Source organism: Petaurus breviceps, unplaced genomic scaffold (assembly GCF_028583685.1).
Source record: "Petaurus breviceps papuanus isolate PSGF00001 unplaced genomic scaffold, PetGlider_PUasm1.0 90591, whole genome shotgun sequence".
Lineage (NCBI taxonomy): Eukaryota > Metazoa > Chordata > Mammalia > Diprotodontia > Petauridae > Petaurus > Petaurus breviceps.
The window spans coordinates 1,445,818-1,470,970 of NW_027187280.1; the positions used below are offsets into that span (position 1 = coordinate 1,445,818).

Below are 25,153 nucleotides of genomic sequence, written 5' to 3' on the forward strand. Positions count from 1 at the left end.
GGAGAACCAAGGGGGAAAAAAGAAAAAATAGAGGGGAAAGGTGGTGTGGTGCGGGGGGAAAAAGGCTTTTGAGGGTTCGGTTTCCAGCCTGGGGGAACGGGAAAAAGGGGAGGTTCTCCATTCAAATTAAAAGATATGGGGGGGGGGGGGGAAATCTCCAGACTTGGGAGTCAGAAAGACCATTGCAAATCACACCTGTGACACTTACCAACTGTGTGACCTTGGGCAATTCACTGTACATCTCACTGCCCCCAAACAACTCACTAAGCCTATAAATTTCAGGTGACTTGCTGACCTGCAGTAGTGGAGGGAGTTTTCACACCAGAAATCCACTGATAAAACCACAAGTCCAAAAATAAATTTTAAAAAACTAAAAATTTCAGTTGCTATTATTATTCCCTAATCAGTCCTGGCAGCCCTCTCTCAACTAAAAGAAAGAACATGGAACATTTATAACAACTCAGTAATGCAGTTTTTCCATCCCTTCAAAGCTGTGGGGTACCTGCTGCTCCCTTGTAGCTTCATTCTCCTCTATTCAGTACTGCTGATGTACTTGCTTTCTAACTGTGTCCCTCTGAACCCTTCCCTTTGCTTCCAGTTATTTTTGTCTCTCTGGGTCCTGACCAGCAGCTTACCCTGCTTTGACAGTCAGTGCCCAGCTGATCTAACACAACTTTGTCTCTATTTCAGAGGCGGCAAGGCACAGCAAAAAAAGGTGGCTAGATTTGGATGGAGTCAGAGTACCCGGGCTATTCACAGCCTATGTGACCTTGAACAAATCATTTTCTGTCTCTGGGTCTCAATCTCCCCTAGTGAGAAAATTAAGTTTTATCCTGGAATTCTCTTCCAGTTCTTTTTTGTTCCCATTAAATTTTTGTTTCAATTAACAAGCATTTATTTATTTTTCTCCCTCTTCCCCCTACCTCTCCCCACAGAGAAGGGAAAAAAGAAAATCAAAACCCTTGTAACAAATAAGCATAGTCAAGCAAAACAGACTGCCCCATTGGCCATGCCCAGAAATGTGTGTTCTGTTCTACATCTTGAGTCCATAATGTCACCTCTCCGACAGAGGTGGGGAGCTGGGTTCATCATCCAACATCTGGAGTCGTGACTGGTTACTACATTGGTGTCAAAAGCAAATAGAAACTGGGACCAATAAACAAAACAGAAGGATCCCTGTGGACCATATTTTGACTTGAAATGCACACATTAATAATTATCTGCTTTACTGTTTTCATTTATTTTGTTATATATTTTCCAATTAAATTTTAATCTGGTTCGGGATTGCCTGTTATACTTGGGAATGTTATGTGAAACCTTCATGACTGACTCTTTTGAGTTACTGTACTGATCAGAGTTCAAAGTTGTCTTTACAATGTTATTACTATATAAATGGTTCTCCAGGTTCAGCTTACTTCTGTATCAGCTTCCTTTGGGTTCTAAATTCTACCAACTTGGCTCAGTTACCTGGATCTCCTGGGGCTCATACCCTGTCGCTATGACACTATGGACAACATGCCCAGAAAGATGGGAGCATAGGGCAATGGCCATGTGTTCCCAGCCCTGTTTAGTGATATAAAAAAAATAATTTATGATAGTTAACATGTATTTGGTGCTTTAAGATTTACAAAACGCATTCTACCAGGCAACTCTATATGGGGAGGTGGGGGGAGAGGGTAAATGTGACTAGCTCCATGTTACAGATAAAGAAACTGAGGCCCAGAGAGAAAAGGTGAGTTGTCCAAGGTCATACCTTCCCTAAATTACTTGCCATGATGTAGAAGGGAGCAGCAACACCATCCTTTCTTTCCTCGGGGCTCACTCCCATGTTCTGCCTGGGATGGCTAAACATGCCCTAACCCCTTGGGGTGTCCCAGTTTCACCATCTCTGAGAAAGGGAAATGACTTCTTCCCCCTAACGTGAACTGAGGTAACATCTGCTAAATATTTTCAGTTTCCTGATAGGAAGGACTCAGTATTTGGCCGACTGCTTTCTCTATGTATTCCTGTAAAGGGAGGCATTAAATTATGGATCTCTTAACTGAAGGGGCAGGGGACCAAGAGCTGAGCTGTCTGCCTAGAGGCCTCAACCCTGGGGAAGAATGAGACAGCAGAATCACAAAATCTCAGAGGCACCAAGGCAAAATCCTTACCTGAACTGAAATTCTATCAACAATATCTCCGGTGAGAGATATCTAGCTTCTGGCTGAGGACCCTTAGTGTCAGGGAACTCATTCCCATAGGGGCCCATTTCACTTTCTGAAAGCTCTAATTTTACACAAGATTTTCCCTATAAAGAGTCAAAGGTTCCCCACCCCTGGAAGCTATTTCTCTGAACATTCTACCCACTGCTCCTGGTTCTGCCTTCTGGAGCTAAGTAGAATAAAGCGGACCCTGCTTCCCCATAACAGTCCTACAAATACTTAAAGACAGCTACCATGTCCCAGTGAATTACCTTCTCCAGGCTAAATGTTACCAGCTCCTTCAATTGATCACAGCAGGGTACAGTGTAAAAGAAAATATACTCAAATTAACCTACCTCAATTATGGTCCTGGCTTGGCCTCTCAACTGCTGTGTGGCCCCTAGGTCTGTGGGATCATTTAGTCTGAGTCTTGGTTTCTTCACCTGTAAAATGGGGATGATCCCAGGATGCCTCCTTGACTCACAGGCCTGTTAGGAGGCTCAACTGAGAGAGTAGATGGAAAAGAGCTCTGTAAACTATAATGTACTATACAGATGTGAAAAAGTCTTCCTATTGCATCACCTCCCAATGCTGCTGAGTCTGGATGGGACAATTCTGAAGATTTATATCAATCATCTGCAACCACTTTTGATGGGTTTTTTTTAGATTACTAGTAGGAATTGTCAATGCATAGGAGACTCTGAAGGTAGGGGACAGGATTGCTATGTTCAAACATCTGAAAGGTTATCATGGGGAAGAGGGATTTTTGACTCATTCTGCCTGTCCCTGAAGGGCAGAGCTAGGACCAAAGCTGAAGAGAGGAGAGGAAGGAAGACAAATTTTGGTTTGATGTGGGGGAAAAACTTTGTAACAATGAGTGCTGACCAAAAAGCAGCATGAGCTGACTCATGAGATAATGAGCTCCCTGTTCCCAGAAGTGTTCAAGAAGAGGCTGGGTGACCACCTGTCACAGATGCTATGATACAAATTCCTGCTTTAGGTAGGAATTGGACTAGTGGTTTGTCCATTCCTTTCTGTGATTCCAGGACTTAAACAGATTATGACTCAGAACCATGACAAAGCTAACACTAGAATTACCCTGAAATAATTCCCCAAATAGGAGGAGACCTAGAGAACAAACACCTGAGGTATAGAGTAGAAAGGAGCTATGGCAGAAAAAACTTCAAACACTGTTGAAGAGGAGAGACTAGGGAAAACCATTTTCCAGCCTCTTTTCTCAAACCATGGAAGACCAACAAAATTATTCTGCAGGTTCTCACTTGTTTCCTGAAATTCTCCCAACATAAAGCACCCATTTAGCTCTTGGCAGGACAGTTCTCAGCCGAGCCAGCTGCAGGGCCGGAGACAGATGAGATGAAATCTGCCCACCTGCCTCTTTTCCCTCCTCCCAATCTTCCAGGCTCTGCCCAATCAGGTCTCTGGAACTCATAGGTGCAGTGACCTATATCAGATGTTTCGGCTCCAAATGATGGGTCTGACCCCCATTGTATTTTCTCATGTCACTAGTTCAGCTTTTCAAAAAGAACCATCTTTCAGTTATCTGTAGGCACTGGGGACAGGCCTTATGGGATAACAGGACCATAAATTTAGAAATGCAAGGCACCTTAGAGGTCACCTTGTCCAAGCCTCACGTTTTACAGATGAAGAAACTGAGGCCCAGAGAGGCAGGCCACAAGGTAGTTAAGTAGCAGCAGAAAGATTTAAACACTTGCCCTCTGGATTCAGTGAGACAGTGCACAGGCTGTGTAAACCATAAAGCCCTAAGAATATGGGAAGCAGAAAGAAACATAGTGAGTCAAGTTAACAAGCATTTATTCAGCATCTGCTATGTGCCAGGCACTATTCGAAACACTGGAGATACAAAGAAAGGCAAAGGTCAGTCCCTGCTCTCCAGAGCAGGAGAGCCCAGAGTCTGTGGAGGAGACAACAAGCAGACACAATTACGTACAAACAAGACATAGACAAGGTAATTGCAGATAATCACAGAGCGAAGGCACTAACACAAAAGGGGATTATAAAAGGCTTCCTGAAAAAGATGAAATTTTAGCTGAGACTTGAAGGAAGCCAGAAATGAGGAGGGGGGAGCATTCCAAGCATAAGGGACAGCCAACGAAAATGCCTGGAGTCAGGAGGTGGCGTGTCCATCAAGGGTAGCAGAGAGAGGAGGGTAACAGGTGGCTTAAGGATCAGAGACTAGTGGGTGGTTCTCCCTCTTACTCCTATCCTGTCAGGGCAGGGGAACAACCCTTCCTGCCTGTGCTTAGAACCAAAGACTATCAGAGTCAAGATAATATAGGATGACAGCTGTCAGAGCTGGCAGGGACCTTCAAACTGAGAATATAAGAGCTGGAAATGACTTTAGAGATTATACACTTCAACCTCCTCATTTTACAGGTGTTCATTCAGTTCCAGAGGGAGGCTGTGACTTACCTAGATTGGCTGAGTGAATTTGGGGCAGAGTTGGGATTATTATTAAGAGTAATAATAACTCCTTATATGTATCTAGCACTTAGCAACGTCGGTGCCTAATAAATGCCAGTTAGCTGACTGCATACGTTACTTTATGGTTTACATAGTATTTCCATGCCCATTAACTTATCTGATCCCCACTACACCCCTGGGAAATCCTAAGTACCAGTATGATTATTCCTATTTTATAAATGGCAGACCCAGGGGGAAGTGACGTGCCCAGGTCACATGCCTATTCAATAGCTGATAGGACTGTATCAGCGCTCTGCCAACCGTATCAGCCTTCTGCCTTACAGAAAATGTCCATGACCTGGTCCCCCAGACATCCCCTAAACTGCGTTCCCTTTTCCTAACTCCATTTCCTCTTTTCTTGGATGAGGAACAACCACCCTGTGAGGAAGTACAAGATTGGTGATACCCATTTTACAGATTAAGAGACTGTCAGAGAGGGGAAGTAATTTACCCTGAGGAAATTATAGCTGTCAGAGCCAAAACTTAAACCCAGGGATCCTTGCTCATAGTTCAGTATTCTTTCCACTACACTATACTTACTGACTTCAACATGAGAAAATGAACAAAATTGGGAAAAGGTGGGGATTATAGATTATGTGGAATATTGTGAGATGAGGCCAAGATCAGACTGTGGAGAACCTTGAATGCCAGACTAAGAGTTTGGACTTTGTTCTTTAAGCAATTGGGAGACACTGACAACTTTTGAGCAAGGAGATATAAGGATCAGTTAAGTCTTGAAAAGATTAAGCTGTAGAATGAATTGTTTAGGGGGGGGGGAGAGTGGGGGGAGAGAGACCATAGGTAGCCATGATAGAGTGGAAAGCACTGAACTAGGTGTCAGGAGTTTTAGTCCTGCCTCTGACAATAAGAAGGCTATCATCTCCCTTCTCTGGGTCTCAGTTTCCCCATCTGTAAAATGAGAAGGTTGGACCATAAGATCTCTAAGGTTCCTTCCAACTCTAAAAGATATAACTCCTAACTCTATACACCATACACTCACTCACACACACACACACACACACACACACACACACACACAAAATTTAGGGTAGGCAGAGGGTAACAAGGCCTGAGCAAAGGCAGTGACTGTGAGGTTGAAAGTAGTAGATGACTGCAGGAGACAGAAGAAAGGTAAATAAAACTTCCAGGACTTGGTCACTGTTTATGTACTGGAAACAACAGCCTTGCTGGGAAGTACAAGTACAATTTTAAACAACATAAAATAAGAATGTGTCACAAGATGGTGTAAGCTCAAGTTGTCCTGAGAAGTTGGGGCTTTGAGTTCCATAGCAAGGGTTCCTTAGATGTAAAGCTACAAAGCTGGGTTCCTTAGATCACAGTATGTAAAGTTGGAAAATATCCTAGAGAATCATCTCACATTCAATCCCTTCACATGATTCAAACCCAATTCTTATGACTCCAGATTCCTACAGGACTACTTTTTTTTCCATACCCTCTAGTTCCTTTTATTGTTTAAAAAGTGAATGCAGAAGTTAAACATTTAAGTGTATAGAAAATTTTCTTTTTTATGTTTTACACTCAATAGCAAACTTTAATAACTTGATGTAGTTGTTTCTTTTTTTTCAATTTTTCAATATTTTTATTTAAAGTTCTGAGTTCCAAATTCTATCCTTCCCTCCTTCCTTCCCCCCTCCCCACTCCCTGAGATTCGAAGCAATCAGATATAGATCATAAGTGTTCGATTATGTAAAACATTTCCATATTCGTCATTTTGTACACCAAGACTCAAATAAAAGAAAAAAATGAAAGGAAGTGGAAAAATAGCATGCCTCAGTCTGTATTCAATCAATATCAGTTCTTTCTCTGGAGGCAGATAGTATCCCTCATCATTAGTCCTTTGGGATTGTCTTGGATCATTGTATTGCTGAAAATAGTTAAGTCATTCACAGTTCTTCATTGAACAATATTGCTGTGACTGCACAACATTCTCCTGGTTCTGTTCACTTCACTATGCATCAGTTCATGTAAGTCTTTCCAGGTTTTTCTGAAATCATCCTGCTGGTCATTTCTTATAGCACAATAATACTCCATTAGAATCATATTGTGATAGTAATGGCAATTAAAGATTCCCCTGTATTGGCTTGGTTTTCAAATTGATTGTGTTAAAACCCAGAGTTTGTTAATCCCACCTGTGGGATGGGCTTGTTGATGTGAAAAGAAAGTCCTGAACTGGGAGGAGCTGGTGATGTAGATTTGGAGAGACACAAGAGAGAGGCGGAAGATTTTTTTGGAAGCAGAACCTCGTGGAGAGAGATAGACTAAGAGAATTGCTGGTGGCCGCTTTGAATTGCCCTGGACTTTTGAGACCTGCCCCCTGAGCTGCCAAGGACTGAGGAGACATGGCTGTTTTGCTGGTACTTTGTCTGTCTGTTTTGATGTTATTTTGCCAGATTTGTCCACTGGTGAAAGACTGTCCTGTTGAAGAAGTCCTGGAACCTGGCATTTGGTTAAGAAGCCCTGAGACTGTCCTGCAGACAGAGAGTGAATACTGTCCACTGGTGAGGGACAGTGCTGTTGTTGCAGGGGTCTGGAGACTGTCCTGCAGACAGAGTGAATACTGTCCACTGGTGAAGGACAGTGCTGTTGTTGCAGGGGTCTGGGAGCCTTTCTGTTGGTTCAGAAGCCCTGAAGAAGGATTTTCTTGTTGTATGTTTACAGAAATCCTGGGAGAGGGCTTTGCTAATGTGTTCAGGGGTTCTAGGACTGTTCTACAGACAGAGGATAAATTCATGAAGGGATTGGCAATGTATCTTATGGCCTTGCTAAGCCTTGTCTCCACAGGAACTAAGATTGCTGAGAACTTGCCTCGTGTCAAGATGAAGAAAAGACCTCCATTTGGGTATTAAGTGCTGTGTTTAAACTTGATGTAACTCTGGGGTATATTGAATTGTGATCCAGGGGTGGGGAACTTTTGACCTTTCTGTGCTCTGTGATTGAACAAATGAAGGTACTTTACTTATGTTTGGAAACTAATCTCCATTTGAGAAGAGGGGCTTTGTGGTGGACTAAATGAAGGTATAGCCTAGGGGTGGAGAAGTATTTAGAACGGAGACTTTGTAATTGATTGAATGATTGGAAGGTCCTGGGGTGGGGTAGTACTTGGAGATTATTTAATCACACTTAGTAAATGCTGTATTTTGAATGATGTCATGTTTTGATCTTCTCTGTTCTGGGTTTGTTACTGAATAAAATGGAGAGCACCTATGCTGGTATTCTGAACCTTGGGAAGTTGCCTTTCCTTGGCATTACATTACACATATACCACAGCTTGTTCAGCCACTCCCCAATTGATGGGCATCTCTTTGATTTCTGATTCTTAGTCAAACACAGAAAGAGCTGCTAAAATATTTTTGTACAAATAGGTCCTTTTTCCTTTTTTTTGATGTCTCTGGGATATGAAACTAGCAGTGGTATTGCTAAATTAAAGGGTATGAACAGTTTTATAGCCCGATGGGCATAGTTTCAAATTCAGACCTACTTACTGAAGAAGATTTCCTACTGGTCCCTGAAGGATTTAAACAGGTGATGAGCAAAGACATTTCCAGTGAGGGCAAAACAGAGAGAGGAAGAAACAGGTTGGGTGTGTGATGGGCTCAGAGACTACAAGTAGAAGTGTTTAAGGAAATAGTGAAAGGTAAGGCTGAGGCTGAAGGTTAGGTTAGAGAGATTCTGGAGAGCTTTGGATGACAGGCAAAGTCTGGCCTGCATCTGTAGACAATGGGGAACCACAGAGAGTTTCAGAGCATCGGAAGGACATGATGAAAATGTCATTTCATTGAACTACTTTCTTGGTTTCTACCTTGTCTCACCCAGGAGAGGGCTTCCTCCTTCTGGCTCCTACTATGTAAGGCTCTCTGTCCAAAAGCCATCTTTCCCATTCATTCAACCTTTTGCATCTCTACTCTCCCATATGGAAAACCAGGCCACTCCCCCTTTCTTGAGCACTCTTGGCCACCCACAGACATCCTCTCTCAACACCTACCCAGTACATGGCAAGCATTAATCTCTACCATCCCACTGCACTGTGACACATAGATCCACGCTGCCCTCTGCCCCAGCTCCTCTTGCCAACTAGGTTCCCAATGTTTTCAAGAGGCAATCAAATCAGAGGGGGCCCTCCTTGGGTTTTACAAAGGACAATGTAGTCCTGCTGACACACTGAAGCAAGCAAACGCTCTCTACTTGACACCAAAAGAGCTGGGTTCAAATCTAAGTTCAGACACTAGCTAAGTGATCTAGGGCAGGTCTCTTCATTTTAGCTTCATCCTCTAATCCCTGAACTACCTTGCTGCAAGGTTGCTATGAGGAAAGTACTCTAAATCATAAAGGATTATATAAATATGAAGTGTGAAATAATATTTCTCTTTCAAGATTCCACATTTTGTTGGCATGAGTACTGTTTCTACCAACACAGATCCCAAATCCTTCAATTTAGTGAGTAGTGTCTAAGAGCTGTTGTGAGAGCCATCCCCCTGTGGCCATCCCAATAATGAGCCTCTCCAAACTTTAGGTAAAGTAATCCTCAGGCATCAAAAATGCAGACCTTCTCTGGCCCCTTGCCAAGAACTACCCAGAGGTTGTGCTCTTCTAGAATCATCTCTGAAAGCTCAGTCACCTTGGAATTAGGATGTTACAATAAGAATAACAAAAATAATCACTGTTAATGAAAACCATTTCTTTTTTTGTTCAGACCTGTGATTTTATTGGTATACAGAACTTGCCAGTGAGGAAACACCTTCTATCATTGTAGACCAGCAACTTGTAGTCATAGAGAATTGCCTGGGGTCACTTCCAAAAGGTTACAAAGTTAATGTTACCTGTCAAAGCTGAGACTCAAAGCCAGGGTTCCTCTCCAATTCCAGCATATTTTCCATTACACTACACTGTCTTGGGGAGGGGAGGAGTACAGGGGTGCTAGATGGTGCAGTGCATAGAGCACCAGGCCTGGAGTCAGGAGGACTTAAGTTCAAATATGACCTCAGGGGGCAGTTAGGTAACACAGTGAATAGAGCACTGACCCTGGAGTCAGTAGGACCTGGGTTCAAATTAGGCCTCAAACACTTAACACTTAACTAGCTGTGTGACCTTGGGCAAGTCACTTAATCCCAATTTCCCCTGCCCACCCCCATCAAAAAAAAATATGACCTCAGACACTTAACTAGTCGTGTGACCCTCAGCAAGTCATTTATTTGCCTCAGTATTCTCATCTGCAAAATGAAGTGGAGGAGGAAATAGCAAATCACTCCAGCATCTTTGCCAAAAAAATCTCAAATAGGGTCACAAAGAGTAGTACATGATTAAAAATAACTGAATAACAGCAACAAATTCCACCTTTAATATGGGCAAATACACAAAAGTAGGCAAGGGTAGGGTCTAAAGAGCAGAAGTGTCACATACACAGCCTGCAGATCAAATATGCACCACAACACTTCTGAGTGCAGACTGAACCAGATTAAAATGTAATTGAGAAATATTTAATAAATAAAAATACAATAAAACATGATGCTAAAATGTGATTTTCTAAGTCGATAGGTGGCCACAGGGATCCTGTTGTAAGGTTTAGTACCTATTCCCTCCCTATCATCCTGTAGACTATATGAAGGAGAAGTCAGAAGCAGGATTAGAACACAGGCCTTCTAGATCCTGAGGCCAACTCTCTATTCATGACCCCAAGCTGCCATGATAATGATAACAATACTGCATAGGGACAGGAGACCTAGGTTCTTCTCCTGGCTTTCAGTAATTTGTTGAGTGACCCTGGACAATTCATCTTCCTTTCTGGGACTCAGTTTTCCCACTCTGACTCCAGAAATCAGAAGGCCCTCAATTCTAGGCTAAGAGGCTTCTTTCCACATTCTCATGAAGGCAACAAGAACCACTAGGAGCTCTGGTGCCAAGAGTAGGCCAGACCTGAAATGATGTTTTAGAAAGATAACTGACAACATTTAAGGATTCATGAGGCAGAGACCAGAGTCAAAGAACTTTAGAACTGGAAGGGACCTCAGAGGCCACCCTGCCAAAAGTCATCTCCACTATCACGTCGGTCAAATGGTCTTCCAGCCTCTGCTAGGAAAGCACCCTCATTCCCCTCCTCAGCAGTCCTTGTCCTGGCCCCTTTTAAACAGCTCTGTTTCCTGACTTCAAGCCTCACTATGTCTCTTGGCAAATTCCTACCCCTTGCTCCTGGATCTGTCCTCTGAGACCAGATGGAACAAGGCTAATTCCTGTTCCCCATGAGATTCAGCCTGTCATATTCTTCCCTCTCCTGTCCCCACCTCCTTAGTTTTTGCTTTTCCAGACTAAACATCGTTCCTTCAGTTCCTTCAACAGATCCTAACATGGCATGGACTCGAGGTCCTTTGCCATCTTGCATCCCCTCCTCTGGCCACTCTCTAGTTTTTCAATGTCATTCCTAAACTGTGCGTCCTAGGACAGAAATCTAGGCAAACTATATCTATAGCAGTTTATTTACCCTATCAGAAAAAGAAATAAGGTTAATCTCTACCATTCTTGATGAAAGTCTTTATAATCACTGCTTCTTTTTCTGGATGCTCACTAAACTCCCTTTAATAATCCATTCTAGAATTTCCCCACGAATTGAGATTAAACTGGGTGACCTAATGTTTGCAGACAATTTTTTCCCTTTTTTAAAACTTCTGGAAGAATAGATCATTATTGGGGAGCCAGATACCTACAAAGAAATAATTAGTTCTGCAGTCAAAGGTCAGTAAGAAACAGGAAGGTATTAATCCATTGTGCCAAGATCTTCTTGCCCCATCTATTCTCACACGGTATCTTTCAAGATTCTTGGGCTATCTGTAGCAGACAAATGATTGCCACCAGAAAGTTTGGGGGAGGAAGGAGAATGCAACTAACTGGATAGCCAGGCCTCAACCCTTTTGCTTCTTCTCCTTCCCATACCTCTCCTGTATCCCTTTATTAACGACCTGAAGAGATATTGAAGAATGATGAATAACACAATTCCTTATAGTTTCTGGAACACATTTCCAGCCATTGTCATATATGATACTCAATAATAACCCTGTGAGGAAATCAGTATAGGAATTAATGTCTCCATTTGGAAAAGAGGGAAACTGAGGTCCAGAGAGGCAATATCAACTTGCTGAACCAATGTCATGTACCTCATGGGTAGGAGAATCTGGCTCTGAAGCCCAGGCTGCTTATTTTTATGACTCTGCTCCTCATGGCCAGTCTCTTCTACCATTCCTGTCCCTTCCAAAGAATGAAACTGAGCCCAGTTTCATTTGGTGCTGAATCATGATGAGCTACTCGTTCCTTGCCCCCTGCTCAGGAAAGTCTTCATTTCACATGACTTCCTCTGATTCCCAAGGGGCCCCTGGCAAGGGGGGAAATTTTAGGGGCCCCACATGAAAATGTGTCACAGCACAGACAGCCTGTCAAGGGGGCTGATGAGCAAGCTGTGGTGAGAGGGGGAGGGGAGGAGACAAGATGAGAAGGTAGACACATGGCACTTTAATCATTTCCTATGGTCAAACTCTGTGGCTTTCTTTCTGCCCCCTTCCTGGACTGGTTCATTTCTATTCACACCACCCTCTCATTTCTAATATGAATTTAGTATTCACTAGGGCCTCTATAGAAGGCAGCTGGGTAGATAAGAGTGCTAGGTCTGTAGTCAAGAAGACCTGAGTTCAAATCCAACCTCTGACATTTACTAGCTGTGTGACCCTGAAAAGTCATTTAAAGTCTGTTTGCCTTAATCCTCAGGAGAAGGAAATGGCAAATCACTCTAGTATATTTGCCAAGAAAACCCCATGCACAGTATGGTCCATTAGGTCATGAAGAGTTGCACACCATTGAACTTTCCCACCCCTGGGCCTTTGCTTACAATCTCCTCTAAGCTGGAATGCCCTCCCCCCTCCCCATTTCTGATTATTTTAATCCCTCACAGCTTTTGAGGTCTAACTCTTTCACAAAGACTTCCCTGTTCCCCATAGTTAGAAGCAATCGTCTTGCCATAAGACTTCACATAGCACTTGGTTTTCTCCTCTCTAATGCATGGATTACCTACAATTTTGTATTATACTTATTTGAAATTGCCTTTTATGCCCCTCTTCTAGGTAGATTCCCAAATATTTTATAATGTCTACAGTAACTTTAAATGGGCTTTCTCTTTCTATCTCTTGCTGCTGGATTTCATTAAAGATAAATAGGAATGCCAAGGATTTATGTGGGTTTATTTTATATCCTGCAACTTTGTAAAATTTATTTATTATCTCAAGTAGTTTTTAACTTGATTCTCTAGCATTCTCTAAATACATCATCATATCATCTGCAAAGAGTGATAGCTTAGTCTCTTCTTTGACTAATTTGATTCCTTCAACTTCTTTTTCTTCTCTTATTGCTACTACTAACATAGCTATTGAATAAGATAGATTGAATAAGAGGGGTGATAGTTGACATCCTTGTTTCACCCCTGATCTTACTGGAAATTCTTCTAGCTTATCCCCATTACATATAATACTTGCTGATGGTTTTAGATAGATGCTACTTATTATTTTAAGGAAGACTCCATTTATTTCTATACTTTCTAGTGTTTTTAATAGGAATGGGTGTTGTATTTTGTCAAAAGCCTTTTCTGCATCTATTGAGATAATCCTACAGTTTCTGCTAGTTTTGTTGCTGATGTGATCAATTATACTGACAGTTTCCCTGATATTGAACCACCCTTGCATTCCTAGAATAAATCCTACCTGATCAAAGTGTATTATTCTCATGATAAGTTGCTGTAGTCTTTTTGCTAAAATTTTATTTAGAATTTTTGCATCTATATTCATAAGGGAAACTGGTCTTTAATTTTCTTTCTCTGTTTTTTCTCTTCCCAGTTTAGGTATCAGTACCATATCTGTGTTATAAAAAAGAATTTGGTAGGACTCCTTCTTCTCCAATTTTCCCGAATAGTTTGTAAAGCATTGGAGTCAATCGTTCTTTAAATGTTTGGTAGAATTCACTAGTAAATCTGTCTGGTCCTGGAGATTTTTTCCTAGGGAGTTCATTGATGGCTTGTTCAGTTTCTTTTTCTGAGATGGGGTTATTTAAATGGTTTACTTCCTCTTCAGTAAATCCGGGCAATTTATATTTTTGAGGACATTCATCCACTTCACTAAGATTGTCAAATTTATGTGCATACAACTGGGCAAAATAATTCCTAATTATTGTTTTAATTTCTTCTTCATTGGGAGTAGATTCACCCTTGTCATTTTTGATACTCATATTTTGGTTTTCTTCTTACTTTTTTTATCATATTGACTAAAGGCGTATCAATTTTTATTCTTTTTTTCATAATACCAGCTCTTAGTTTTATTTATTAATTCAATTGTTTTCTTAAATTCAATTTTGTTAATCTCTCCTTTGGGTTTCATTATTTTTAATTTAGTATTTAATTGGGGATTTTCAATTTTTTCTTCTTCTAGCTTTTTCAGTTGCATGTCCAATTTATTGACCTCCATTTTCTCTATTTTATTTATGTATGCATTCAGGGATATAAAACTTCCCCTAAGAACTGCTTTTGCTGTATCCCACAAGTTTTGGGATGTTGTCTCATTATTGGGTATGTCCCTCTTCTAGACAGCAAGCCTATGAGACTGAGATTATGGTTCTATTACTCTTTGCTTACCACACGTTACCTACCACAGGTTGTTGTACAAAGCATGCACTTAATAAATATTTGTTAAAACTACCAATATACTTTAGTCTCATCAGAGTGCTAGCAGAGAAAAAGAGTTACAGGGGAGAGGAGGACAGGACAGGACAGGTCTCATCTTCAAGGATCTCGGGGTCTAACCAGGAAGCTAAGACTTCCAACACAGGGGACAAGAGCAGTCTTATTTCAGATTTTACTGTCCTCTTCTCCAATCAAATTGACCAGTTAGTTATGGGACACAATAAGTGATTTTCCAAATCCTCAGCTCTGCTTCACGGAATTCCTTACTTCCTTCAAAACCCAACCCACACACCTCTTCCCCCATGGGAACCTTCCAGAAGCTCCCTCCCTGCCCATTGTTAACACACTCTTTCTCCTGAATTACTTTTTTTTTTTGCTTTTTTTTGGAGGGCAATTGGGGTTAAGTGACTTGCCCAAAGTCACATGGCTAGTTAAGTATGTCAAATGTCTGAGGCCACATTTGAACTCAGGTCTTCCTGACTCCAGGGCCGGTGCTCTATTCACTGCGCCACCTAGCCACCCCCCCCCCCAATTACTTTTTAAGTTTTCAATTACTAACTTGTGTGTGTTGTATTCCCCCAACACCACAACCAGCAGCAGCTGACTATAAGCTCCTTGAAGGCAGGGACTTTCATTTAGGTTTCATATTCCCAGCACCTAACATAAGGCCTGTTGCTCCATTGTTTCAATTATTTCCTACTCTTTGTGACCCCATTTGGGGTTTTCTTGGCAGAGATACTGGAGTGGTGGGGCAGAGTCAAGATGGTGGAATAGAAACAGGACCTCCGCCAGCTCCAGCTCCCACCACCTCCAAATCATGTAAAAGGGGACTCTGAACAAACTTTGGAGCTACAGAACCCACAAAATGACACAGAGAAGCTAACCTCCCACTGAGGACAGCCCAGCAGACCGGCAGGAATCGGCCAGCACAGGGCTCTGGGAGCTGAGCCCAGCCCCACATCAAGGTTTTAGCCCCAGGGCGGGCCTGACCAACCACGGCCAGAGGGACTCCAGATCACCAGCAGCTGTGGTGGTCTAGAATTATCAACACATAGATGTTAAGGACAAAGTGAGAGGTCAGTGCAGTTTGGACTTTGGGACCCAGTAGTTGGGAGTGCGTTGGCTTTTGCCCCTGGGGCAAGAAGCTGCTGAAGGCTGGTGCAGCTGCCAACACGTGGCAACTTCAGCTCCTGGCCTGCAGAGTGTAGGGGGACCAAGCAACTAGTCTGAGGGATAATCGCTCTTGCTTTAACCTGCATGGATCTGGATTGTGGTCTAGGGTGGAGGTCCTGGGGTGTGTGACCGGCTTGCCAGAGCATGTAGAAGCTTCAGAGAGGGCACCTAACTAATATCCCAGGCAGCTGAGAAAACCCCAGCGTTTAGAACAAAGCTCCCCTGTCTGGTGGCACAGTCCCACTGTGGCAAAAAGCCCAGGAGTCAAGTGACTGAGTGGCGACATGACCAGGCAAAGGAAGCAAAGCAAACAGAAGAATCCAACATTAGACTCCTATTTTGGGGACAAAAAAGGAGCAAAGCATGGAGCAGGAGGCAGACAGTGAAGTCAGAACTCCTGTACCAAAAGCTTCCAAGAAAAATACAATCTGGTTACAGGTCATGGAGGACCATAAGAAGCAAACAAGAGAAGTGGAGGAAAAATTGGGAAGAGAAATGAGAATGATGCAAGAAAATTATGAAATGAGAGTCAACAGCCTGACTGAGGAAAATATTACCTGAAAAAATAGACTAACTCAAAAGGCAAAAGGGCTCAAAAAGGCAATGAGGAGAAGAATGCCTTAAAAAGCCGAATTTGCCAGATGGAAAAAGAATATCAAAAGCTCAATGAGGAGCACCATTGCTTCAGAATTAGATTGGAGCAAATGGAAGCTAATGACTTTATGAGAAATCAAGATGCTGTTAAACAGATCCAAACAAATGAAAGAATAGAAGGCAATGTGGAATATCTCATGGGAAAAACCACTGACCTGGAAAATAGATCCAGGAGAGATCATTTAAAAATTATTGGACTACCTGAAAGCCATGATCAAAGAAAGAACCTAGAAATCATCCTCCAAGAAATTCTCAAGGAAAACTGCCCTGATGTTTTAGAACCAGAGGGCAAAATAGAGGTTGAAATAATCTACCGATCACCTCCTGAAAAAGATCCCAAAAAAGAAAACTCCTAGAAATATTATAGCCAGGTTCCAAAATTCCCAGAACAAGGAGAGAATATTACTAGCAGCCAGGAAGAAACAATTGGAATATTGTGGAAAGACAATCGGGATAACTCAGGATTTGGCAGCTTCTATACTGAGGGATCAAAGGGCTTGGAATATGATATTCCAGAGGTCAAAGGAGCTGGGATTAAAACCAAGAATCACCTACCCAGCAAAAATGAGTATCATGTTTCAGGGGAAAATATGGTCATTCAGTGGAATAGAGGACTTTCAAGTATTCTTGATGAAAAAAACCAGAGTTGAATAGAAAATTTGACATTCAGATACAAGAAGCAAGAAAAGCATGAGAAGGTAAACAGGGAAAAGATACTGGAGTGGTTTGCCATTTCCTTCTCTAGCTCATTTTCCAGATGAGGAAACTGAGACAAACAAGATTAAGTGACTAGCCCAGGGTCACATAGCTCCTAAGTGTCTGAGGTCAAATTTGAACTCGAAAAGATGAGTCTTCCTGACTCCAGGCCTAGCCCTCTATACAGTGCTCCACCTAGCTGCCTGCCATAAATATATGTGTTGTAAGGCTATCAATGCTTAATAGATGTTTACATTGAACTAAACAGCAATGTTGTATGAAGGAATGGACAGAGCACCAGATTGTGCTGCTACTCACTAAGTGTTTGACCTTGAACAAATCATTCAAACCTCTCTGGGTCTTAGGTGCTTCATTCATATAATGAAGGCATCAGACAGCATGATCTGTAAGGTCCTTTTGAGCCTGACACTAACTAGCATTTCAGAGATCTCTAATGTTGTCAGGGAAAACACTCCCTGTTGTACCTCAGCACACTCATTGTTTCATGAGTTGCTGCTGACAAAAACCAAAACCCATCACCTGGTCAACCTGATAATGACCATCATCAGACTAGTCCTAACCAGGAACACATGGATGGTCTGTCCCTGAGGCCATACAAGACGACTTTCTGTCCTAGTAAGACTTGTCAGAGCTTAGAGTTCATTGGCACAGCTTGCAAGAATCCTGGGTCAAGAGAAGCAGCATGGGACTCTACCAAGGAAACAAGAACACAAGACTTAGGTTCAAACCCTACCTCAATACTTACTAGTTGTGAGTCCTGGGCAAGTCATTTAGCTTTTCTAAGCCTGTTTCTTCATTTGAAAAATGGGGATAATAATGGAACCCATCACATAGGGTTTCTGTGAAGATCAAATGAAATGATATATGCAAAACACAATATAAATGTCAGCTTTTTTTTTTTTTAAGAGTGATCAGGGTCACCTCTAAACCAGGATAAGGCACTGAGAGATGATGACAGGAGAAGGAAAACAAGCCCATATGTGATACCTTGATTAGCAAGGGCTTTGGGAGATTTCTAGTAGCTAAGAAAGTGATAATGGGGCTGTTTTGGGTCAGTGGGAAAATTGTAAACTGTAAAAGTACTAGACTTGCATAAGAAAAAAAGAGATGACACAAGAGAAGGACAGGAGTGCTGGACCTGGAGACAGGAAGATCTGAGTTCAAATCCCACCCCAAGCACTCATTACTATGTAACCCCGGGCAAATCATTTCACCTTTCTCGTCTTTAGGTTTCCTTCCAGCTCAGATGTTCTACTTTATAACTCATATGTGCTTAGGTCCCATCCAGCTGTGACATTCCATGTTCTGTGTTCTGAGGTTCCTTCCACTTATGACACGTTATATTCTTTAGTGGGCAATGGTTCCTAAATCCAGACCCATGTGGGCTTTCTTGATGCCTTAAATTCTCACCCACATTAGGCAGAAGACAGATTTTGATTTGTGTTAATGGTGTGGGGGGGCTTTGTTTAATGAAGACTAACTGACCAATTTAACAGAACAAATTCACCATCTTCAGTTTGTAAGGTACCTTTCTATAGAAGGCTCCTTCTGAAGTGATTGTCTGATGTGAGCCTTATGATAACCCTGAGCTCAGCTGTGTGGGAATTACTATTCCTATGTCAAGTTGGCAGACAATGAGGTCTTGACAAGTGTCTGTATTTGTTCTGGCTCAACAGCAAACAGTACTAGAGCGGGTACAGAATCCAGGTCTCCTGTCTCAACTCAATGCCCATATCAAGGCACCATAATGTCTTACTTCTGTTCACTTGAGGCTATAACTGTACCAAGTCAGGAATGATTAACCTGGCCCTTTCCAGGAGTACCTGCATTATATCAAATAAAATAAAGAATCCAGACTATTGAGGCATTCAAGTCCAAATCTCTCATTAGAGGTGGGAAAACTGACCCAGAGAGAAATGATTTGCTCCAAGCTACCCAGTGAATGAATTGGCAATGCCTATTTTCCTTACTTTACAATTAATTTATAGCCATAGCCCTAAAACCAGAGATATATACCCCTTTAGGGGACCCATCCTGAGGGACTGTGCACCACCCCAGACTGAGATTAACTCAGTTTCCCTCTCTTTAAAAGTCCACATGAATAGCAGATGTGCTGGAGAGGGAAGGAAAGAGTTAACATTGCAACATCTGCACGTAAGCCAGAGGGAAGCTATGACAACAGAAAGAAATGGGATCACCCCTCTCCCCACCACCTCCCAACCCTCCAAACAACCTCCTTCCAATAAAGCACAAAGAGGTCACTGGCTATTCACCCACACAGCAAAGGAATTTACATTGATAAAAGGGGCACAGCAGAGGCCCCTAGGAGAAAGGCCTATTAATGAGTCAAGAATGTACATCCACTGAAAGGAGAGAAGCAGAAAGAAAAGCTGGGTGGCAAGGACTGACTGAGCTTGAATTCTGTCTTGTCTCCTGATCCCAGCTAAAGATTCCCCTCCTCCCTGAGGCACCATTCCCCTTCCTCCCTATCTCAGCATGCCTAAAACAATCAAGTTCACCTAAGAATAATGAAGTCGTTGGGCATTTTTGTGGCACATCCTACTTTTTCAAGATACTTTCATAGATTTGGTTCCCCTTCACTATTTTTTTGTTATAAGAACTGACTCCCTGGGAGGAAAAGGGAATTCACTGTGAACTGTTGGTGCTATAAAAACAAAAGCTAGTGATCATTTTTTTTCATTCTTTTCCCAGGGCAGTCTGCAGGAGGAGGCCTCCTAGGGGGCCAAAAGGAGTGGCTCTTACTAGACTTTGAGCACCCAAAGGGCAGGAGCTTAGCTACACTTGGTCTCTCTTCCAGCACAGCAGGTGCTCAGTAATGCTTGTTGAATTTAATAATGCACATAAAAGGCTATAAAACCGCCTATACAGACGAGGTGTGATTATTACCTTCTGATCCAGACTTTCTTTAGGTGGTCTTGTAGGTAGAAGACCTGGAAGGAATAAATAGATTTACAATTGTTAAGGACCTTAGAATTGATCTGGCCCAACCCCCTCATTTACAGATTAGGAAACTGAGGTTCAAAGAAGGTAAACCCAAAGTCACAAAGGTAGTAAGTAGCAAATTTGAGATTTGGATCCAGATCTTCTGACTCCAGATCCAGTGTTCTCTCCACCCTAGCACCCACATTAGGCAGCAGACTCTGCATGTCTTGGTCTTGACACTTCTTGGCCAATTCCTGAGCAAGTCATGTTATTCTCCTGGGACCAATGTGGTAAAAGCACAGGATATGGAATTTAGAGACTATGGGTTTGAATCTTGACTCTGCCACTAACTAGCTGTGTGACATTTGGCAAGTCACTTAATCTCTGTGGATCTCAGTTTCCTGATCTGGGAAATGATCTTTAAAGCCTCGTCTTGCTCAAAATCTCATGATCTTGTGATTCTGTTCCCCAGTTTTCCCTAGAGATAGATTGCGGGTAAAGAAGAGACTTCGAAACAGAAGCATGAGATTTCTGTGGGTCCCGGGAGGGAGTAAGGGAGTATGAGTGTGCATGAGAGACGAACTTGAGTTCCTATTCCCCACTCTCTCACGTCCTCATGTCCATTCTCTGCTGAGACAGGGGAGGGCGGAGCTTGCTGGGTACAGAGACAGAAACGTGGGAGCTGGGCCCAACTTTCCAAGGCCTGGCCAGTATGGGGATAACCTCAATTAATGAGCACAGGGCTCATTCTTTCCGACTAGACTCCTAAAGTACAGGGCCTAGGGGAGAGTGCACTCGTTTTCAAAAGAGAGGAGCTAAGTTTGAATTTTAGTTCTCTTGTTCCCCAGCTGTGTGACCTTGGGCAAGGTCAAGTCTCAGCTTTCTCATCTGTAAAATAAGGGGTTGGAATCAGATGACCTAAAGTCCCTTCTGGTTCCAGATGTATGAAAGTAATAAATAAAAATCAGCATATTTTTGTAACCCTTTAAGATTTACACAGAACTTTTCTCACCATTATCCTCTGAGGCAGGTATTATATCATTCCCATTTTGTAAGTGAGGAAACTGAGTCTCAGAGAGGGTAAATGACTGACCTTAGGTCACACAACTAATAAATATCAGAGTCAGCACTAAAATCCAAGACTTCTGATTCCAAGTTTAGGGAGTGCCTTTTACCCTATACTACTCTCTAGGAAAAAGCTTTGAATAGGAAAAGCACTGAATGAAAAAACTTGGGGGGGGGGAGTAGAGAGGGGAGTGTGGGTGGGAAAAGACCTGGCACTTAGCTGTCTTTGATCAATATTTATTGAGCACCAATTCTGTGCCCAGAACTCTATAAAATAAAGAACACCCAAATCTGAGTTGAGTAAATCCTCTAGTCTAACACCCTTACTTTACAAATTGGGAAACAATCAATCAATCTATAAGCATTTAATAGCTGTACTATATCCCAGAAATTGTACCTAGCTCTGGGGATAAAGAGAAAAAGCAAAAACTGGTCCTGCCCTCTAGGGGCTTTGTAATGAGGAAACAACCCATTCATAAAGTAGATGCTGAGTAGATGGACAGTGCTCTTAGAAGGGAAGGCCCTAGGGGCTGGGGGCAGCACCAGAAAATGTCTTGCTGAAGATGGTGTTTCAGCTGAGTCCTGAAGGAGGCCAGGGCTTCTAAAAACAGAGGTGAGGAGGGAGAGCACCCCAGAGGAATGCCCACACAGGGAGTTAAGAAGGGGCATGGCTGAAACTGGATAGAATCCAGGATCTAGTTGAGGAGGGAAGGGACTGCCCAAGTGGACCTGGTACATCACTGACTGAGTGGAAAGTCGGACTCCTGTGTCCTGACTCCTGAATCAGCACTCTCATATAGAGCTAAGCCAGCTGCCTCCCAGGGTACACCTCATGAATCTTGTTGCTTGTGAGCTTTCAATCTATTTGGAGAAACTAGATTAAGAAGCTTAAAACAAAAGATTCAATATTGTGACTTTATTGATCAAGTTCAAGAATCCAAGCATTCCTTTGGGTCCCATGACTATATTAAGGTTACAATTTACCTACTACAGACCATCAGCAGCCTTAGCCAACCACCCACCTCTGAGGCCCTCACATCCTGTGGACATATGTGAGAAAAGGATTCCCATGTACCTCCAAGGGTAACGCCTGATAAATATGAGCACCATCTACAGCCCTAGAAAAAAGCTATCTCCCTGAGACTGGGAGTTCTCAAAGTCAAGGAGGAAGGTAAAGACCAGCACCCAAAGGGACCCTGTTTAGTGACAGCTGTACTAGGACAGAAGAGCTAGAAGGAAGACCCTCATCTGATGAAGCCTCAGGTCACAGACACTAAATCACATCGAGAACTGTAATGGACCTCAGAGGCCATCTACTCCAACCCCTTTGTTTGACAGATGAGAAAAATGAGGCTAATGGAGACTAAGTTACCTGATCATAGTCACCCCTAAGTAGCAAGTGGCAGAGGTAAGATGTGACGACCTCAGATCCTCTCCCGCCCAGTCCATGATTCTTTCTAGAAGCCCAGGCTGCGTCTTACTGAGCCAAAGCCATTCTTGGAGGCTGATTGTTGCCTGCCCTCCTTCCACTCCCATCCTCTCCTCTGGTTTTGTCCGGTTTGGTGCTGTGGCTCTGGTTCCATGGCTCCTGAAGTGCTCTCTCTTCCAGTCCCCACACCCTGGGATCCTAGGTTCCCTCCACAGCCCATCCCAAGCACCACCTCCTTCATGATGACTTCCCTCATCCACACACTTACCCCATCACCAGACAGTGGTTTTGTATATTATGGACTTTCTCTATGTACACGTGGTTAGTGCCTCTCCCACAGTTACCTCTGTATTTACTTTTTCATAGGTGGCAAATGCTTACATGTGTACATGTTCCTTTCCCAAAAGAACACTGGCTGTTTGAGGGTAGGGACTATTTATTACTTTCTTCATCTTTGTAGCCATTACAAAGTTTTGACAGTACCCCATTACTGAGCAAGGTCTGGCTCATAATGGGCATTTTGTAGGTGCTTGTTGATTGACTAACTGATGACTGACTGATTCTGTCATTTGCTCTGACTCCTCTGGTGCTACAGAGAAGTCCATCTCTTTTCTTCACAACCCCAAGACTGACCCCTCCCACTAGATAATGGAAGACTCCCCAGATATTAGGTTCTGTCCCCAGGTAGAAAACAACTAGATAGGACTTAGGCAGAGGAGGAGGGACAGAAATCCCAAACTCAATCATTTTAGCACAATGGGAAGTGTGTACTGGTGAGAACACAAGCTAAACTGCTCCCCTCATTCAATATCAGTAAGGACAGTACGAGGCAGATGCCACCAAATATATCCTTGGTGAGATCAGACAGGAGGACTAATGCCCTAACACAATATCTTGTGCAGTTTTCAAAATAATTTCCAAACCATTTACTCATCTTCTCAAGGAGCCTCACAAACAGTACTGTGAGGGAAGTGAAACATAGGTTATCCTTATGTGACAGAGAAAGAAACAAATTCAGGCCCAGAGAGAAGTGATCTACCCAGGGTCACACAGTGAGCTGATACTCATCCTGGGATTAGAATATGGGCTTCCTTAATTCCCTGGACCACTGTTCTTCCCAATGAAAGGACATCTATCACCTTTTAACTCTGCATTCCTTAGCTAGGCAACGACTCTTGTCTCTGTTCTTTTGTCCTTTCCATTTGTGGGTGGCTCATATGCCTCAGGAAGGTTATGAGGTCCCTGATGGCAGAGTTATCCTCAGAGATGCAGCACTGTGGCAAAATGTGCAGACAACCAAGCAGTGGAGCCAGGATGATCAGAGTTTTAAGTGCTGCCTCTGGCTATGGGACTCTGGACAAGCCACGCAACTTTTCAGTGCCCCAGGCAACTCTGCAACTATAAATTGTAGGACAGTGGTTGAGCTACTAGTTGAACTAGTGGTTGGTTAAAGAGAGTTTGCTCATCAGGGAGCTCCCCATGCTGACCAAATCACAGATCTGGACAAAGAAGAAATCCTCACCTCATCCCTCTTGGTCCGAGTGATGAGCGAGCTCTGCACACAGCCATGGACTGGCTGACACACTAAACAAGGATCTCATGTCTCCATTGTCCTGTCTGAAATGACTTTATATGGTTGAAAAATCCTCTTACCTGGCTCAGTCCCTGACCCACAGGGCTGGGGGTAAGGGGAGGACCAGATGTTCTCAGCTGAAAATCAGAGAGGGATGAAGAGGTTAGCCAAGAGCTGTTCTCTGTGGCCACAGGGGAGGGGCCCAGAGAGTCTGCAGACACAATGAAACTCAGTTGTGAAAATATCTCCCATATGTAAGAAACTTTACAATTTCCCAAGCATGAGCATATTCATTAACTCACAGGATCATCCCCAAAGCCCTGAGAGGCAAAGCGGGCAGATAACATTATCTCCACTCTGAAAGTAAAGGAAAGCAAGCCTCAGGGAAACTTTCATCATAGCATTTTAGCATTGGAAGAGACCTCTGAGATTGAGGCCAACATTCATACTGTATTTTTAAAAATATTTTTTACCAATACCTTTGTGTTTTACATTACCTTCTTTTGTAAATATAGTCCCTCCAGGGAGCCACCCCTTGTGACAAAGAATTAAAAAGAAGCTCAGCAAAACCAACTCATACATCTACTTCAGCATCCTTATTTTTATGAGAAAACTGAGGCCTAGAGAGTTGACCTTAATTTCCAAATATATCCCTCCCCGACTCTGCCACCCAGAGAGCCAGATGGAGTGAACTTTAAAGGGAGCTGGTTGCTGAGTGCTGGTGGTAGAGGAAAGGTCTGAAAGTGGCAGTGGGGGATCACTGGGCATACCAACTCCCTCTCCTACTTTGTGTACCCAGCCCTGGAGAGGGTGGTAAGAGATATGCTGTCTCCAGAAGAAAGTACTTCAGTGAATACCAGAAGATGGAGGAATGTATGTAGAAAGGGATTTAAATATAGTCTTACAAATTTGATAGAAGAGGATTAGAGGGCACAGTGGAAATGATAGGGACTAGGAAAGGCAAAGACTAAGCTTACTGGATGAGGCAGAGCCTGCATTCCTGATGTTGCTACCTTTGATGTCAAACCTACCCCTTCACACACAGGACCTTGAACCTACAGGGAAACTGGAGTCACACAGGGCCAGGGATATGTGGCAAATCACTAAGTGTGATGTCCTCATTTGGTACATGGGGAAGTAGTCCCAGAGAAAGGAAATGATCTCTCATCTAGAGCAGGCAGGGACCCAAA

The 25,153-nt window shown here is 42.9% G+C and overlaps 1 protein-coding gene across 6 annotated transcripts in view; it reads right to left on the bottom strand.

The window, feature by feature from the left end:
* The window catches only part of SRC (SRC proto-oncogene, non-receptor tyrosine kinase), a 169,802-nt gene that overhangs the window by 39,797 nt on the left and 104,852 nt on the right, over nt 1-25,153 (bottom strand). For 3 of the 6 annotated variants that reach the window (XM_069063529.1, XM_069063525.1, XM_069063530.1), the window contains one exon: nt 19,861-19,904. The exons of 1 other annotated variant lie outside the window; for it this stretch is intronic. The gene's annotated coding sequence lies outside the window, so the exon portion shown is untranslated. Of the gene's footprint in view, nt 1-2,539; nt 2,688-19,860; nt 19,905-24,043; nt 24,101-25,153 lie in introns of all 6 variants that reach the window. 2 more of the 6 variants (XM_069063526.1, XM_069063527.1) reach the window with 2 other exon arrangements.